The 17,932-nt window shown below is 57.0% G+C and overlaps 1 protein-coding gene across 3 annotated transcripts in view; it reads left to right on the top strand.

Annotated features, from left to right (window-relative positions):
• Positions 1–10,923: 10,923 nt before the first annotated feature.
• Positions 10,924–17,932, top strand: part of KCNJ12 (potassium inwardly rectifying channel subfamily J member 12) — a 41,769-nt gene continuing 34,760 nt past the window's right edge. For 2 of the 3 annotated variants that reach the window (XM_081270085.1, XM_081270084.1), the window contains exon 1: positions 10,924–11,588. The gene's annotated coding sequence lies outside the window, so the exon portion shown is untranslated. The remainder of the gene's footprint in view (positions 11,589–17,932) is intronic. The other variant, XM_081270088.1, reaches the window with a different exon arrangement.

Here is a 17,932-nt window from a genome sequence, read left to right as displayed (position 1 = left end):
CCCTCTCCCCTGCTGCAATGTTGGGCCTCTAAGCAGCAGAGGACCGCGGTGGGGGTGGGGCTTCAGACCTTGAATGACTTCTTCAGGCAGCGGGTGTGACTGGCCCTCTCTGTCCATGATTCCACAACCTTGGGCCCAGCCAATAGCAATTGAAGAATTAAAAAAAAAAAAAAAAAAGATTTGCACCTGTCCGTAGCAGCGGCACAGCCTGGGATCCCAGCTGCTCAGAAGGCTGAGGCAGGAGGACGGCAAGTTCAAGGCTAGCCTGGGGCAACTTAGCGAGACCCTGTCTCAAAATTAAAAAAAAAAAAAAAAAAAAGTAAAGGGCTGGGGTGCAGCTCAGCGGTGGAGGGCTGGTGGGTTCAATCCCCAGCTCCCTGCACATGCACAAAAGTGTAGCCCACACGGAACCTGACGTTTCCCACAACCGTGCAGCATGACTACCAGGTACACACAGCGTTCATGTGGTCCTGGGTTTCCCTTCTTTGCAAAATGGCAACATGTTTCCCTTCTTTGCAAAAATAGCAAAATGGTTCTCTTCTTTGCAAAAATGGCAAAATGCTTTAGGTGAGGGGGTGAGTGTGGCGATCCGGCTATCTGGAGAAATCAGCAGGCTGGTGGCCTGATAGCATGAGCTGATAACCTGAGAGTTGGGGACCTCTCTAAGAGGTGGGGGTACTGGGCCTCCTGTTCGGCCCAGCAGCCAGATCTGGGGGAGCAGGGAGGGGCTGCTTTCTCCATGCCACTCTCCTGCCTCATTCTGGAGCCTCTTGCTGTGGACACCCCAGTTCCCTCGCCTCCTCTACCCTCCCCTCAGAAGCCGGATCCTGCAGGGGCTCACCCCATCCTGGGGCTTCTCTTCTCACTCCTCCATTTCCCTAGCTTCTGCCTGGCTGTTCCAGAGGACTTGCAAGAGATTCTGGGAGGGAGGGAGATGTGCAGCTGGAGGTGAGAGGGCTCTCTGGGCAGAGCTGGATACTGGGATTGTGGGGTTGAATGCCTGTTGTCTCCCCAGGGCATAAGGTGGGCAGAGGCACCCCAATCACAGCACGCCTGCCCAGCTCCCCCCAACGCCTGTCAGGACTCAGATACCTGCTGAGCTCCCTGACGGTCACAGAGATGCCTGCTCAGACGGATTTGCAAGGTGCAGACAGAGGATGGGTTGGCTCAGGGTTCTGTGGCCAATGGTGTCGGGGCCAGGACCTGAGCCGTGGAGTCTTGGCTAAGAGGGGACCAGCACCACCTGGGGGCCATTCCTCTGGTCAGGTGGTGCCTGACCTTCTCTGTGCTGCATACCCTTCCTCAGAACCCTGGTCTTAAAGCACCCAATGGTGCACAGAAAGCCAGGCGTCAGAGGAGTCGAGAAGCACACTTGGAATCTGGGGAAACGTGCTCCTGCACAGAGATTGAATAGCAGATCAAAGCCCGATAATCCTACCTTTGAATCAGAAATGAGCTGTTAAGGGACATTTGGAGAAGTCTGTGAGCCTTGAGTGGGCTGTGACAAAGTCTCAGACTGGGGCTTGTTGTCTCCATTCAGAGTAGAAGGAAAGGCTAAATTTCAGGTGGAGGTTGCTAGAACTAAGGATACTTTTTTTTCCTCATTCAAATACATGTGCCCCTAAGTCCCATCCCTTACATGTCTCCTGCTCTGGAACTTCCTGCCAGGAATAGAGCCTCAGCAACATCAGTAAGGTCACACGCAAGAAATGACGGTGACAAAATAAGAGCCACTAGTCTTCATAGAGGGCTTGCTCTGTGCCAGACACTAGGCACAGTGCTTCCCTCATCTGATCCTTACATAGGTCTGTGAGGCAGCCATTAGTGGAGTCCCTATTTTGCAGAGGAAGAAACGGAGACACAGAGAGGTTAAGTAACTTGCCTAAGGTCACACAGCTCATGAGCAAGGATGTCAGGATTTTGAACCCCAGGTTGTCTGACCCAGGGAGCTTGTGCTATTTGATCTCCCACTGCCCACCATAGAATAGTGGGCGCACAAGTGGGATTGAATAGATGTTTGGCCCATTTCACAATCCTCTGTGTTCACGAAAGGACGATTTCCGGGCTGGGCTGGGCTCTGTGGATCCACAGTGGTTCCTAAAGTCCTCAGGCCCATTCCTGGGCAGGTTAATGGGTTTTAAATGGAGTCGATATGAGTTGCCCTCAGGCTGTGGATGAGGCAGCCTGGGGGGTGGGGGGAGGGTCTCCTCCAGCTCTGGGACCAAAGTTCTGAGCGGGGACCCTCCCGGGGACCTACATCACCGATTTAAATAGACCAGGATGTCAGGCAGGGAGGATGCTGGGTAGAAGGGTCAGCCTGGGCAAGGGTGCCCTGGTGGGATCTCCTGACCTACTACGGAAACCTCCAGAGTGTCCCTGGTATCAGTCAGCCCTCCTGCTGCAGGGGCAGGGGACAAGGCTGTCCCCAAGAAGAGGATGTACCACTCCCCAGAGCTCCTGTGAGATCCCGGCCATCGCTGTGTGTTCATTAATCACCACGGACAGGATGGGGTCGGGCATCGCCCCGGGAGGGAACCCCGTGAGCCAGGAGGCCTGGGGGAGGTGGGTTTTGGAGTTCAGCACAGGGAGCAGGGGCTGGGGCGACGGGCCAGCCTCCTCCCACAGAATGGGGCCGTCTCTCTCTAATTAATTTGGGGAGACCACGTGGAATCACGGAACATGGTCTAGAGATAAATGGCTCCTCTCTCTTGTCCTCCCTTAACCTCCTATTCCCCTCCCAGCAACCAGTTTCTGGTGTCTCCTTCTAGAATATTCTATTAAACACACCCTTGTATGTACCTATCTTTTTAAAAAAAAATCTCAAGGGTGGCATCCAACACCCTCTCTTTTGTACTGGTTTTTCACCATGTCTTCTGACACTTCTATGTGAGATGCATCCCACAGACGTTTATGGAGCACCTACTAAGTGCCAGGCAGGGCTGTCACGTGGTCAGGAGGGCAGCCCTGCCCTCAGAGTCCTGGTGGTTGGCTGTCCCGCTCTGCGGCACTGACGCTGTGCCGTGGTGGCCTTCGCCTGGAGGGACACTGTGCCGCTGTGTCCTATCACAGCGTAAGTAAATTTGGATGCACAACTTGCAAGATTTATCAGAGGGATAAATTCCTAGGCCTGAATTTTCCAGGATTCAAGGGATGTGTCTGAATGTGGCCAGCTGTGACCAGATTTTGGTGGCAATGTCAGGTGTAGGTTGTGGGCAGGGAGGTGCCCCAGGTTGGGGACCCAGGTGACCCTGCGGGAGATGGGGCTGAGAGGGATTGAGAGGCACAGGCGAGGACTGTGAAGGGATCGTGTGCTGGGGAGGAAGGAGCCCCCCGGGAGAGCAGAAGTAGAGAGGGATAATGTCCCTGGAGAGCTGGGATAGAGGAGTCGGGGAGGCTGTGTGTGCCCGGAGGAGGCCTGAGAAGACTCAGCCTGGGCCTCCCTGTGTGCTGTCTTGGGAGCTCTGGGTGGTCCCTCCACGCACCCAGTGAATACTCTGAGTACAGACCTGGCACTACTGCCACTAGTCAGGGCACAGAGCACTGCAGGGGAAGCAGTTCGCCTTTGGGGGGAACATCGTGCCCATTCTGCAGCTCAGAAAACTGAGGTTTGGAAGGAGAAGGCAAAGGCTTGGGTCCCCCCAAATCCCATCTCCATCCTTCCTGCTTCCCACCCCTGAGAATTGCCTGGGCTGAGGATGCTCCTATAAGTAGACGCTTCCACCCCCATTGATTCCTGGCATTGGGCTTCAGCTGGCCAGTCCCACCCTCCTGTCCTGCCAATGGGCCCGATACTGGGGCTGGGCCCCCACAAAATCTGCTCTGGCCTGACAAGATTTCCAACCCTGGGCTGGGACTGTGGCTCAGCGGTAGAGCGCTCGCCTAGCAGGGGTAGGACCCGGGTCGATCCTCAGCACCACATAAACATAAAGGCATGGTGTTGTGTCCATCTACACCTAAAGAATAAATATTAAAAAAATAAAGAAAGAAAGAAGTTTTCCAGCCCTGTTCCCACGGCTCCACAGCTTCCACCTGACTCTCACTGAGTAATGACCCCTTAGAAGGTCAGACCTGAGCACACGGAGGCCCAGGGCACAGAAGGCCTTAGCTGCTGAGCTCTCTGAAGCACAAATTCATTTTACCCCAGAGAGACCCACTCCCCAGACTCTGCTCAGCCTCAGAGCAGACAAGGGTCAAGTCGGCAGTTAGAACATCTCCCCGGCCCAACAGGACAGCAGATTCCTTTGGGAATCTCAGCCAGGCACCTGGGGCAGGTCCACTTAGATGGTGCTCAGGGTGTTCTGGAGTCCAGCCTGGCCACAGGGCAAGTGGGAGATCAGAGGCCTCAAAAGACCCAGGAATGGGTGGGCAGGGGCAGAGCTGAGTTCCAACCAGGCTGGATTCCTGTCCTGTTGACCACCACGAAGCCTTGTCCCTCCCCATCGCCCAGTTATCCAGCTTATTCCATTCCCAGAGTAACTCGACTTAAATATTTTTTTTAAAGTGCCTCACACACTCCTCATCACTGAGCAGAGGCCCCCCAGGGGTGGGGGTGGGGGGTGCTGGGCCTGGAGAGACCTGTCAGCGGCCAGAGAAGCAGTGGGATCCCCACCTTTCCAAGTCAGCTGGAGTCGGAGTCAGGGCTGGACCCAGAAATAAATGAGCGGAAGTCCCCTCCTGGGAGGACAAATCACCAACAGTTTTTGTCTCCAAACTCTTAGATTTCTCCATTTGCTGATGCAAATACATTTGTAGTTTTCTTTTTTTCTTAACATAAACAGGATCACCTAGCAGTCCCTGATCTGCCTCTTGATTCCTGTGGGAGGGGGCAGTTTGGGACAATTCACGGACTCAGATGAAACACTGGAGGCCAAGGGCTTTGCCCGCTGCAGAGGAAGGAGGATGAGGCCCAGGGCGAGGAGGGCCAGTCCTGCCTGGCTTTGGGGCAGAGTCCCCCGGGGTCTGTGGAGTGCTGGCCCCACGTGGGGACCACAGTGGGGGAGGCAGGGAGGGGGGCAGGCAGTGCCCACCAGGGTGGAGAGGGGCTGGGTAATTGGCCGGATTATCCCAGCGGGAAGGCCTCCTTGGGGGACGGCTATTTTTAAACTCTGAGAGACTGAAGCCACTTCCCTCCCTCCCATTATTGCCCTTTATTCCTGTCCTCCTGGGGCCTGAAGGCCTGGCCCGCCTTCCTGGAAGCTCTGTCTCTTTAGGGGAGGAGACAGAATGGAAAGGGGGCAGGGAGAGGGGAAAACATCCCTCCGCCTGGACCCCCATCTCTGGTCCCCACGTGCTTCTGCTGGGCGCCGCTTCAGCGCCCTGTTCTAGAGGAAGAAAGAGGTTTCGGGGAAGCTTCAGGGATATTTTGGAAGCCTTGGTCTTTTTACTCTCTGTGGCCTCCACCAGGAGCCCCTTGAGGGTTACTGGAAATTTCTTAAATTAAAAACAGGATGGGGCTGGGGAGGTGGCTCAAGCGGTAGCGCGCTCGCCTGGCCTGCGCGGGTCCCTGGGTTCGATCCTCAGCACCACCTACAAATAAAATGAAGAGGTTGTGTCCACCGAAAACTATAAAATAAATATTAAAACAAACAAACAAAAAACCAGGATTGTTGGGTTCATAACCAAAGGTCTAGGGGGTAGATCTATGGGACTCAAAAGATGGGGCTCGAATCTTGCTTCTCTCAGTATCTCAGCTCTGCTTTCCTCTGAGCCGGTGGGTTCATGTCAGGTGGGTTCACCCAACGTGGGGGCAGAGGTGTCCCCAGAGGCTCCGTTCCACCACTCTAGCAGCTCTGGGAAGTGAAACGCCTCCTTTTCCTGCAGATCCAACCAAAGTCCTAGGGCTGAGTCTCTCGCTGTGTGGAGAATGTATCATTCAACCAATCACTGTGATGCCTACTGCCAGGCCTCGGTCACTTCTTACCCCTGGGCCTGGGGATGGCCCCAAGCCCACAGGAAACAATTTGATTGCAGGGTATGGGGTCGGAGGAGTGGGTGAGATCCCCAAGAGTCAGGTTCTCAGAAGAGAGGGGCCTAAACAATGGCAGGACTTGGGACCCAGGACACCTCTGAAAGTGGCCCAGCCTGGACAAAATCCTAAAAATCCAGACCCTCCTGATGCCCAGGAGATGCAGGATGGAGCCCAATGGAAAGTCTTGGCCTTCCACTTGGCCCCCTGCTGCCTGCCTGGCCACCGTGAGAGCATTCTCCTCAAAGCCAGAGCTCCAGGGGAGGAGCCCGGGGAGGAGAGGTAGGCCGAGGGACTGTCAGAGCCCAGCACCAGGGACTCAGTCAGCGCCAGCTCCCAGAGCTGATCAATGCCTGCTTCCGGCAGGCGGGGAGGGGCGGGAGGGATTCAGTGTCCTGTTCCCCAGGCTGCCATCGTTCCTGAAGTTCTGCAAGCCCCAGATCAATGCTTCAGGGTCAGCCTGGGGCCTTCGGGCACCTGGGTGGGGGAGGGGTGGAGGTGCATGCCTGTGTGACTGCCTGCAAGGTCCTAGCCACTCCCCCCTCCCCCCCACAGCGTCTCTGGGGACAGGGCCCTTGTCTTCCCTTGGCAATCACTCCCACCTGTGTGTTGCCTAGCACATGCCAAGAGCACAGCTGGTGTGGACCATTGTCACCATCAGTTTTGGTCATTATCATCACAGACTGTCTTGGGACAAATGGTGCAAAGGAAAGAGACCAGGCTGTGGGTAAAGCTACCGGGCCTGGGTTCTGCTTTGTGGCTTCTTGTCACTAGAAGAGAACTGGGAACCTTTCTTTCCAGCTCAACTGGCCTTTGACTCCCCCCCCCCCCATCCCCCCAGGGGTGGATGGAGCTTAAGTGGAATGCAACCCTGCCCTTCTGGGCTTCCTGCCCTGGGCTCAGAACAGAAATGTGTATTCTGGAACCAGCCAGCACCCAGGTCTCTCTGGCAGGGTAAGCACTGAGAAAGAGGGTCAGGCTCCGACCCTGGCCACCTGCAAGTTTTGTGCTGACAGGTAGACTGTGATGTCACACAGGGTCAAGTGCGGGAGGCGTGGCTGTAAGGACTCAGCAGAGGAGATCCCTTCGTGCACGCGTCTGCCATTCTCATTCTGTAGACACTGATCACACCCCCATGGTGTGCTGAACCCTGGGTGGCGCCCAGGGATCTGTCTCTGTCCTCAAAGAGCTGATGGCCAAGGGGAGAGAGAAACATTAAACGTGACACCTCAGTCACCATCGGAGCAGAGCAGAGTTGTGGAGTGGAAGAGTCCCAGAGGTAGGACAGATCTCTTCCAGGGGAGCTGGCTGAACTAGCTGCTCTAAAGGAAGAATGATTCTAAGAAACACCATTCTTGACCCAGCACAGTCAGTGGGTGCTGAGACCCAGCTGGTAGCCGGCCTGCATGGCCAGCCAGTGAGTCTGGAAGAGGGAGTTCCAGGGCCCTGGGTGTCCTGAGAGTGGCAGGTCCCCAGCCTGGGAGATTTTGACTTTCAGACCCAATTCGCATTTTGATGGTCTTCTGCTGGCCAGGAGAGGCCCCGAGTGCTGAGTTCAGGCCCTGGTCTAGGGCAGGCAGGAGAAATCCTGACATCTCTCTGGAGGAAGCATTCTTGGGGAGCATTCTTGGGTAGGTGCAGCTGTCTGGCTGGCTGAGAAGAGATACCGGGCAGGGGTCATCTGGGTTCTGTATCTCAGTTGATAATAGCGAATGCTTGACTTAGGCGTAAAACAAAAGCAGTGGTGTTTTATGAAGATGTGATGACCCTAAGAGCCAGCAGCAAGCCAGGTATGATGGCACACACCTGTAATCCCAGCAACTCAGGAGGCAGAGGCAGGAGGCCAGAGTCTGCAGTTTAACGAGACCCTGTCTCCAAAGAAAATCAAACAATAAAAAGCGCTGGAGAGGAAGCTCAGTATAGAGTGCTCCTGGGTTCAATCCTTAGTATGAAAAACAAAAACAAAAACAAAACAAACAAACAAACAATAAAAAAAAACAGAAAGGAAAATAGAAAGAAAGAAAAAGAAAAAGAGAACTGGCAATTGCAGCCTAGAGAGCTGAGGCTCCGACCCTGCTGTGCACAGTGCACTCTCTGGGAGCCACTTGGTGAGTCTCACTGTCCTCAAAATGGAGAGATCAAAAGTGATACAAGGGGCTCCTCTGACCTCCCAGACTGTGGCTCTAGGGACGCTCGGCTGGCCTTGCATACCTTTGTTGGTCATGTACTGAGGACAGGGTTGGGAGATACCTTAACAACATCCATGTCCTGGGGCAGCTCCTTCCCTGGAGGGGAAGAAGGGGAATTTCAGGTTAAGGGACAGTTGGGCGCAAGGCAGTGCCACAGGACACCCAGCATAGGCCCATCTCGCTGGCTCCTCCTCTGGTTGTGTCAGGGGGGAGGTTATTATTCTTATTGCTGGGGCTGTTACCACCCCAGGTTTACAGAGAAGGAAGTGGGACCTCAGTGAGGGATGTATCCAAGGGCTGTCTCCTGGGAGTGGCAGTGCTGGGGTGTGGGTCCACCTTGGGACACTCCCAAACACTTCTAGCTCAACAGGAAGCAGGCGGCATGCCTCTGCTCTTGCAGGGGGAAGTCGTGAGCCTTTCTGCCCACAGGTGGAGCCCACCAGTGCAGGTGTGTGCACTGATTAGAGGTCTGCCCGTGTGTCTGTCCTCCTGGTCCTCAGTCTCTGCGTCTGGAACATGGGAATGTTCCTCAAAGGGAGGTTGGTGCCCCTATGCCTGGCAGAGGACCCACAACAGCCGTGGGTGATTAAAAATTGAACTCCAACCTTGCAAGTGGTTTGGGAGGGTAAGGTGTGAGAACTAAAGGCAGTGACCTGGACCATTTGGTTTGCTTCTCTCCTGGGGCATTCCCCGCTGGCTGACCTGGGGCAAGACACTTGCTCTTTCTGTGAAATGAGTCTGAAAAGGGGGCCCAGGAGGAAGACCCCCCCCCCTCACCTGCCTCCCATGGGCCATCTTGGAGAACGACTGGGTGGGAGGGGTGTGTGTGTGTATGTGTGCGAGATCCTGCACGCGGAGGTGTGCGTTCATGCATATTGATTATCGAGGCTTGATGACATCCTAGACTCACCCCCGGTCCCAGGAGTTATCAGAATCCTAGACCCAGAGGAGCCCCTAGAGTGTGTCTGCTCATTTTCTTACCCCCCCAGCCAAGGGGATGCTATGGGATCCTTTGGGCACCCACAGTGGGACCCTCGCAGAGGGGTGACTTAGGCCTGATTCCCCTGGGATAGTTGAGTAGTCTTCTAGAATTCGAGTGAGGGACTTTGAGGGCTTTTTCTTTTGCCCCCCAACCTTTGGCCCTCTTCTGGCATTGGGGCAGGGAAGGGTAGGAACTGAGTCATTTCCTTCCTTGGACACTTGGAAGGAGAAGGGAAAAATTTTCCTGAGAGCTTTTGGTCTCTTGAGAGTCTGGTTTCCCAGGAGGAGGAGGAGGAGGAAACCAGGACATGGTGTGGGGGTGTTGGGGTCAAGTCCCCCAGGATATCTCTTTTCTCTCCACTGGTAAGGCAGGGTCTCAGTTTCTTTATTTGTAAAATGTGGCAATGAGGGTATCTACCCCAGAGGGTCAAAGGGATGGTGTAAAACTAGTCAGGTCCTTTGCACAGAGCTGAGCACCCAATGACCTCAGCCCATTTTACCCAGCCCAGAACCATGCTGAGCACTTTATGTATACTGATCTCCTTTAGCCCTCACTCCAGCTCCATAAGACAGGGATTCCCTGTATCTTCCCTTGACCATAGGGAAACTGAAGCCCTGAGTGGCAAGTGACTTGCCTCCAACTTGTCAGTGGAAGAAGTGGGATTTTCAAACACAGCACAGCCTGAGAATGGTGAGTGCTCCAGATGACTGTGGGGCCTTGGGTGAAGAGCCTGGGTCACAGCCCTGGGCTGGGGGAGCCTGCAGACGGCTCTGCACTGAGCTGCCTGCCAGCAATCTGGGCGGAGGCCAGAGAGTCGTCCTCCTTGGTTAGAATCCTGCAGCCAGTCTCCCCGCTGTGCAGACACATAATTATATTTCACATTAAAGGGGAAGCTGGAGGCTGAGGGGGGCCTAGGAGCCCTTTGAGATTTGTGCTCTGGGCATAGACCCTGCCTCCCCAGCCCAATTCTCTGGCCCCTGGGCTGAGCTGGGGTTCAGGCCAGTGATAAAATGGGGTTTCCCTGGGTCAGGGCCCAGCCAGGCTGGTCTGTCTGCCAGGATGAAAGGCCTGGGCCCTGCAGGAGGCAGAGAGATGTGAGGCTCAGACAATAGGCCCCAGGAGGCTGAGAGGGCAGGGCGCCTGGGGACAGGTTGGGGAGGAAGCCTGAGCCTCCCAGACAGGGGTGGGCAAGAGGAGGGGGTCACACCACGGTCAAGTCAGCCGAGAGAGGGCAGGGGGGAGGAACACAGAGGAGAAAGCAGGAAATGGGTGAAGCCAAACTGAGCACAGGATGGGGAGGGGAGATATGCCATTAAGGGGAGGTGGTGGTGGTATGTGCGTGAATGTGTGTGCTTGGTGTGCAAAGCGAAAGGATTATGTGAAGAGTGCACGAGTTTAGCTATGTGTATGGGTGCACATGTGTAGACACCGCCATTTGTGTGCACGTGCAAGTGTATATGCACCTGTGTACCTGCGACCATCACGCATGTCAGGACATATGTTTCGCGTGTGTGGACGCGATGCCTGGGCTTGTGTGTCTGGCTGTGTGCGCTCCTGTTCAAGATTCCCCTGCCTGTGTATGCATGCCTGTGTGTGTATGCTCGCCATGCACCTGTGTGTGGTGCGCGTGTCCCCGGGAGGATGTGCCTGTGTGTGTGTGTGTGTGTGTATGTGTATGTGTGTGCGCGCGCGCGTCCCAGTGCGCAAGTGGCTGGCGGAGTGTGTGTGTGTGTGTGTGTGTGTGTGTGTGTGTGTGTGTGGAGCATCCTGGGGCTAGGAGGGGGGCGCATGGCCAGGCCAGGGCCGTGGTGGGCGGGGGCAGCAGCAGCAGCAGCGCGGTGCAGGGCGGGCGTGCTCTGGGCGGAGAGTTAGACGAGTTGCCGAGCTGGGCAACGGTGGCAGCGGGGCGCGGAGCTGGGTGCGCGCCGAGCTTCTGCCTCCCGCCGCCTCCTCGCCTCCATTCCTCGCTCCCCGTCTTCCCCGGGCCAAGCCGCCGCTGCCGCAGCTGCGGCCGCCTCCCTGGGAACGGTAGCCGGGGGAGGGGGGCTTGGCGCGGCTGAAGCCCGCGGGAGGTGCAGGACTCCCGGGGCGTAGGGGAGCGCGCCGGGCCCTGCCCGAGATCAGATAACAGCCGGCGGGGGAGGGGGTGGACCGGCCGCGCTCACAGCGGGACTGAGGGACCAACGCCAGCTGCGCTGGCCCGAGCTAGCGCCCCGCGGCCGGGGGCGCCGTCCAGGCGCGCGCCCCCGACCCGTGGCTAGACCCCGGCGATCCGCGTCAGGGACGGACGCGCCCCTCGGCATGGAGCACCCCCGGGGGCTGCCCTGAGGAGGAGGAGGCGGCGGCGGCGGAGGCGGCGGCGATGCAGCCAGCGCAGCGGCAGCCGCGGCCAGGAACGGCCGCCCGGAGCTCGGAGGACGCGGAGCGCGCCGCGCCCGGGCTACTGACCGAGGTAAGTGTGTGGCCGCAAGCGCACGGACCCCCCCCCCCCCCCCCAGGAACCCGGCCCCCAGCTCCCCGCAGGCCGCCTTCCCGGCCCGGCCCGGTGTGCGCACGAGGCGGTGCAGCAACAGGGAAGGTGGGGCAGGAGGGTTCTTCCTCGCTCTCGTTTTTTCATCTTTTTTTTTTTCCTCCCTTGGTGAACCATCGGAGGAAATGCTGACTGCGAGCTTTTCTTCCTCTGCCATGTCTCCGGGCTACCGCCACCAGGGAACTTTGCTCCGGGCTAACCTTCGTCCCGGGGGGCGCTCCGGAAAACTTTGAGGAGCCTCGGCCCCCCTCTGGCCGGTTTGCATGAGGTGGGGGGGCCTCAGAAAGGAGCTGGAGGAGCTACTTTGGCGCGCGGCTTTGGTCTCTCCAGGCGTGACCTTCCTAGAGACCCCACCATCAAGGTGGGGCCACTGAGAGAGCGCGTGGGATTTAGGAGCTGGCCTCTGGGGCGTTCCCAGCTGGATACCAGCGGGGTCCTTGAAGTCGTTTTTCTTTCCGTCTCTTGTGCTCTAATGGAGTAAAAACATTCTGGAAATGGTTCTCAGCCAGAGGTTCATTCTGCTTTTGGAGAAGCCCGCAGGGCTTCAGGGCTGAGGGTCCATCCTGGGTGTGCATGCCTGCTCTAAGTGCCGTGGGTGGGTGGGTGGGTGGGGAAGCTGGAAGGGGATTCAGCGGCTCAAGGCAAGTGACAACTGGGTTGGGAAGCGCCTTGGGGGGGGGGGTCTTCCAATGCGATTGGAGGCCTTGGCGGTGTCTGTGCCTCTGTGCACATGTCATGTGAGTGTCTTAAAAACCTGTGTTACGAATGGGGTCACAGGAAAGTATTTCTTTGGTGGTGGCCTCCCCTTCTGGGAGGTTCTACCTCCCTGCAGCCCGGACTTGTGGAGACTTGGAGCCATCCCCTTCCCGTTTCCCAGGGGGCGTACCCATCCAGGAGTGTGGTGCTGCCTGGGGCCATTTCTAGTTTCTTCTTCACTCCCCTGTGCCCAAGTCTGAGCCTTGCTATAAAGCGCTGGGGGACCTCCTGCTCCCCTACATCCGCGTCTCCGAACCGGGGTTCCTAGGCTCTGTCTCCCGGGAGCGCCGAGGCGCCCACACGCCGCTGAAATCGGCAGCCGCCTCCTCGAAGGTGCGAACCCAGAAGGCGTTAGCCTCTGGCCTACCCTTGGCTCCCTCCTTGAGGTGCCAGCAAAGGCCAGCCCCTGGGTGCTGACCCCCCCACCCGGGACCGGACCCCAGCCTCACTTTGCGCTAGGTTGCACGTTGACAGCCCCTTTCTCACCCGAAGCTCCACCCTGGACCGCCGCCATGTGGCAGGAGAGAGACAGCTCAGCACCAGAGACTTGGGGTCTTTTGGAGGAGTGCTCCCTCTTGTATTCTCAGAAGAGCCCCCTCCTTGTCTGCCAGGGACCTCCAAAGAGACTTCTCATTATAGTCTATATTGCAGTTTTCTGGTGGCCCCTCCCACCAGCTAGGGGACCTCAAGTTGGCTGCCGGGGAGGGGGGGTACCCTGGAAGGGCTGGCATCAGGTGGGGCCAGGCCTCTTGAGAGACAGCATGGTGTGAAGCGGGAGGAGCTTGAGCATCCTTGCCCACAAGGAGGTTGTGCTCCAGTGTGCTGGACCACAAGGAAGGGCTCTCTTCTCCTCTAGGGCACTGCTGTGCACATACAGTAGGCGCTCTCTAAATGTTGAGAGTTGGCCCAAGCCTAGAAGAAGTGAAACCCAAGTTTCAGATCACCTCCTTGTTCCCCTCCCTGGTGAGAGCAGAGTTGAGCTCCTTTCTCCGCCCTGAAGAGAAAGAGTCTCAGCTTGTCTGGCTATCTCTGGATGCTGGCTGTGCCTGATTGCCATGTCAGATCTCCACAGGGCCACCTGGTGACTGAGGCAGGGGTCCCTCCAGGTGTATACCTGGTGGAGGGGTGTTCAGGGGACTGAGCTGTGCTGGAGAAGCTGTTGCCCAAAGCCTTGCAGCAGGTTGGGTTGAAACAAACCTTCAGGTAGCTCTCTCCTGGCCTGGGGCTGCCCTGCCAGCCTTCCTGCCTGGGGGCTACCATATCCCTCTCCCTAAGTCTGCTCCAAGAAGGACGGGGTGACACTAGGTGGCCCCAAAGCAGTGAAATAATAACAACAGCGGTGATAATAGTAACCCCAGGATCAGGGACAGCAGCACCCTGCAGTGCTGCATACAGCACTGGGCCAGCCGGCCTGTGTGCAATTTCCTCTTCTCTGGCCAGGCCTCTGGTGCCCTGGGCCACAGTTGGCAACACCATGCATGGTACCTGGAGGCCTTGGCACCAGGTGGGGGGGTGAAAGTGACTGTGTTGTCACTCCTAGTAACCTTTTTTTTTTTTTAAAGAGAGAGTGAGACAGGAGAGAGAGAGAGAGAGAATTTTTAATATTTGTTTTTTAGTTCTTGGCGGACACAACATCTTTGTTGGTATGTGGTGCTGAGGATGGAACCCGGGCTGCACGCATGCCAGGCGAGCGCGCTACTGCTTGAGCCACATCCCCAGCCCACTCCTAGTAACCTTTATGGTCCTTCCTAGGCCTGCAGGCAGGGGCTGCTGCTGCACCTGTATGCTCGCCCAGCGGCCCCCCTTAGCCCCCAGGTGCCCAGGAACTCTGGGCTGGGCCCTCCCTTTGACAGGTGCACCTGGTGCCTGTGGCTGAGACTTGGCCAGGGCTTTCCTGTGAGTGACACATGGGCACACCTGCCTGTCCCCTGGGGCCTGCTGCTGGAGCCCTGCCACGGCAGGCACCAGGGAGAGGCTGGGAGGGGGTGCAGCTTGTGGGCAGCAGGAGGGGTGGAGGCTGGGCCGGCCGTTCGGAAGGTGTGGTGGGCGTGGGCTCGGCCCCACAGAGGCTGCTGTGGGGGACTGGCAGTGTGGTAGGGAGCCTGCAGAGGGAAAGGCTGCAGATGAAAGCTAGCCGCCTGAAAACTGGGCCGCGGGCAGGGCTGCCGGAGGCTTCAAGAGGAGTCATGGGGTTGGGGGTGGGGGTACTGGGTGGGGGCGGGTGGGTTTTCCGGAGGAGCCGGGCCTCAGGCAGGACCAGAGCCCTTACTGGGCACACTGGCTGAGGGCCCAGTGCTCTGCTAGTTGATTTAATTTCCTAATGGCTTGCCAGTGCAGAGGGTGGCATTAGCTTCATTCTACAGATGGGATTGGAGGCTGAGGAGGCTCTGGAGGGGCCATAAGCTGTGAGCCTCTGACCCAGAGTCCTGGACCTTTCCTAGGCACTGACCTTACTCTTTCTTGCTCAGCAGACACCCACCCAGGGGTATTTATGGACCAGGCTGGCTTTAGCTACCTGCCCCCTGAGAAAGGTCCCACACAGGCCCTGGGGGCCTGCCATTCCAGTCCCCAGAGAGCTTCATCCTCAGGACCTAGTGAAGGCCTGGCATGTAGTAGGTGCTCAGTAAATGTCCAAAGATGCTTCAGTGACTCTGGCTTGGCTGGACTGGCACCAACTGTGGAGGCACGTGCTCTGGGGGTGAAGTGCCCCGTGGTCCCCTGTGCAGTGTGTCCAGCATACACAGAAGTGCTTCATACATGGCTGTTGGATGAATGGCTCTCACTAGGTGGGAGGGAGACTCGAGGGAAGTAGTGCCAGGGAGGAGGTGGGGTGAGGGAGATGCACTTCTCTGGGCCTCGGTTTCTTGACTGTGCAGTGGATCTGAGGCCCCAGCCACAGGAAGGCCCCTGGGATTACCTGGGATGGGGAAGTAGAAATGTGAGCTTTGGTGTGTGTACCTCTGAGGGCCAGGGGTGGTGGTCTCAGCACAAATGGGGGTGTGCAAAAGAGCCCCTGGAAGGAGGGGGTGTGAGCACCTGGGGAGCCTTGGGAATCTGCTGTTCCAGCCCACCCTTCCCATGGAGGCATGGAAAATAGCCCCAGAGAGGGGAGGCGTGTGCTGCAGTGAGAGGGGCCTCGCACGCAGGCCTCCCGCCCTGGTATGTGCTCTGTGTCTCCTCCTTCGCCACCCCTCTGAGGTTCCACAGCTCAAGCCTTTCTGCTTGACTGCAGGGGCGCTGAGAGGGCTGCGAGGACCTTGCAGACCCTGGCCCGGGCCCCCTCCTTAGCCTCCCGCCCTGTGGCACTGGACAGTGCTCTGTGGCATGGCTAACCAGGAGCTAGAGTTCCCCTCGTAGTGCCGCAGGGAGCAGTTCTGCCCTGGCTAGGCCTTAAGGCTGCTCCTAGAGTTGGTGGAGCACAGCCTCCCGAATCCTGCCTGGAAAAGCCCCCAACCTCTCCTGCAGGCCTTGGGCAGCAGAAGCCCCTCTGCACCCTTCACCGGTGGCCTGGGCTTCTTTGAAGGACTCAGGCTTGGGCAGGGGTCACGGAGCAAACAAGAAATGGTACAAATGGTATGGAGCAGAGAGGCTTCCACCAGAACATGGTTACTTGAGCACCTACTATGTTCTTGATGACCTCTGGGTATCAGAGCCTTTCCTCCATCCCAGCTTGGGTTCCCCCCACCACCTTTTCTCCTTCCATTTGTTCTTGCTGAGCCTCCAACAGACGAGGCTCACACCTCCCTCAGGGCCATGGCTTATGCTGTTCCCCCTGCCTGGGACACTCTTTTCCAGATCTCTACTTCTTCCTGCCCTTCAGGTCTAGTCCAAATGCTACCTCCTCTCTAAGGCCTCCCTGACTGGCCTCCTTCACCCCATATTCCCTCCCTCCTGCTCTGCTTTTCTCTTAATGCCTCCTGCTTCAATACATTTTGTCTTGTTTATTGTCTGCCTCCCCTGGGGATACAGATTCCTCAACTCTGCCGTTCCCCCTCAGCTCTATCCCCAGGGCCTGCCCTCCCATGTATAGTAGGTGCTCAGTAAACACATCTGGTAGAATGGGCAGCTTCAGACATGCATCATGCCTAACACCCATCAAATGCTCAGGAGCCATGGTAGCTAGAATTGCTGCCCATTCTGCAGAGGAGAAGACTGAACCTCAGAAGGATGACATCACTGCTCCAAAATTGTAGACTTGTCCAGGGCAGAGCTGAGATTCAGGCCTTTTCTCCGGGCCTTTGGCCTACCGTCTGTTCGGCTACTGGGAGAGGGAGTTGGGTTTATGTCAAGCTTCTCTTCTGGACTGAATTCTTTGTATCGGTGCCCTCACTGGCTGCAAGTTCTGAGCTTCGTCACGTCCCCGGCACCTGGCCTGCTTCCAGCTCACCATGTCCCTGCCCCAACCCTGCAAGAAGGGGCAGAGGCCGTTCCCATTGCAGATCTAAGCGCCCGGGGAGGCGCACCTCTCAACCTTCAGCCGATTTTTTTTTAATTAGTGAATCTTAGCTTCCTTCCGTACAAATCATAAAAATGTGTGGAGGCCTCAGGAGGTGGGGTTGGGGGGGATGAGGTCTCCATTCCTGGCCCAGATCAGCATTTTCACACTTCTGGCTGTGTGTGTTTTGTGTCAGTGCACTTGACTTTTCTTTTCCAGCCTCTTTTTGGACACACCACCCAAGTTTATATTCACACACACACACACACACACACACACACACATGTATTGTATATTATATGTGTATATTAATTTTTTAAAATTGGCACTGATCAATGTTAGCAGCTTCCTGGTTGTCAAGAGACCCGGATGCACACTGGTTAGTTCATATTTGGTGGCCTCTGAAATGACAGGGCTTGTGTTTCCAACATGAGCCACTTAGTGGTGAGCCACTTAGCTCAGCTCAGCCAGGTGTGCAGGGACAGGTCACCAGCTCCTGGAGTTCACCTGGACACAGAAGACGGACCAGGAAATGGGAGAACCAGAGCCATTTGCAGCTCTCTGTGTTCCCACCCCTGAATGGGTATCCTGGGGAGTGTATGTGTGACATGACACCTCCATTGTGAAATTTGGAGCACCCCGAGGCCAGAGAGGGAGAGCCGCAGCCCAAGGTTGCACAGCTCATGAGAAGCAAGGTAGGAACTTCACCCTGCTTGGCCTCCTTGCAGCTGTTTGGAGACTTGAAGTGGGGGAGCGCATGGAGTCAGGGAGGTGCTGGCTGGTGTGTGACCAGGAGTCAAGGAGGCTGAAAGACTGGAGCAAGGGAGGTTGAGAAGGAGCTGTAGGTCCGGGGCGGGCCCCTCACCCCACCTCCTCCTCCTTCCAGCTGCAGCTTGGGCCCCCCTGAGCTGGCGGCTGCAGCCCTGCAATTCTCCAGCACTTAAAGCAAAAATAAATCGCTGCCAGCAGCTGGCGTTTTGGGTGACAGCAGCAGCGCCACCCCCTGCCCCGACCCTCTGACTCTGGGCTCCTGGTTCCAGGCCAAGGCCAGACTCTCACTGCAGGCTTGTATGGA

Source organism: Spermophilus citellus, assembly GCF_964194105.1.
Source record: "Spermophilus citellus genome assembly, chromosome: 17".
In the NCBI taxonomy this organism is placed as follows: domain Eukaryota; kingdom Metazoa; phylum Chordata; class Mammalia; order Rodentia; family Sciuridae; genus Spermophilus; species Spermophilus citellus.
The sequence above is the reverse complement of the archived record's forward strand: the minus strand, read 5'-3'. Positions and strand labels throughout refer to the sequence as shown.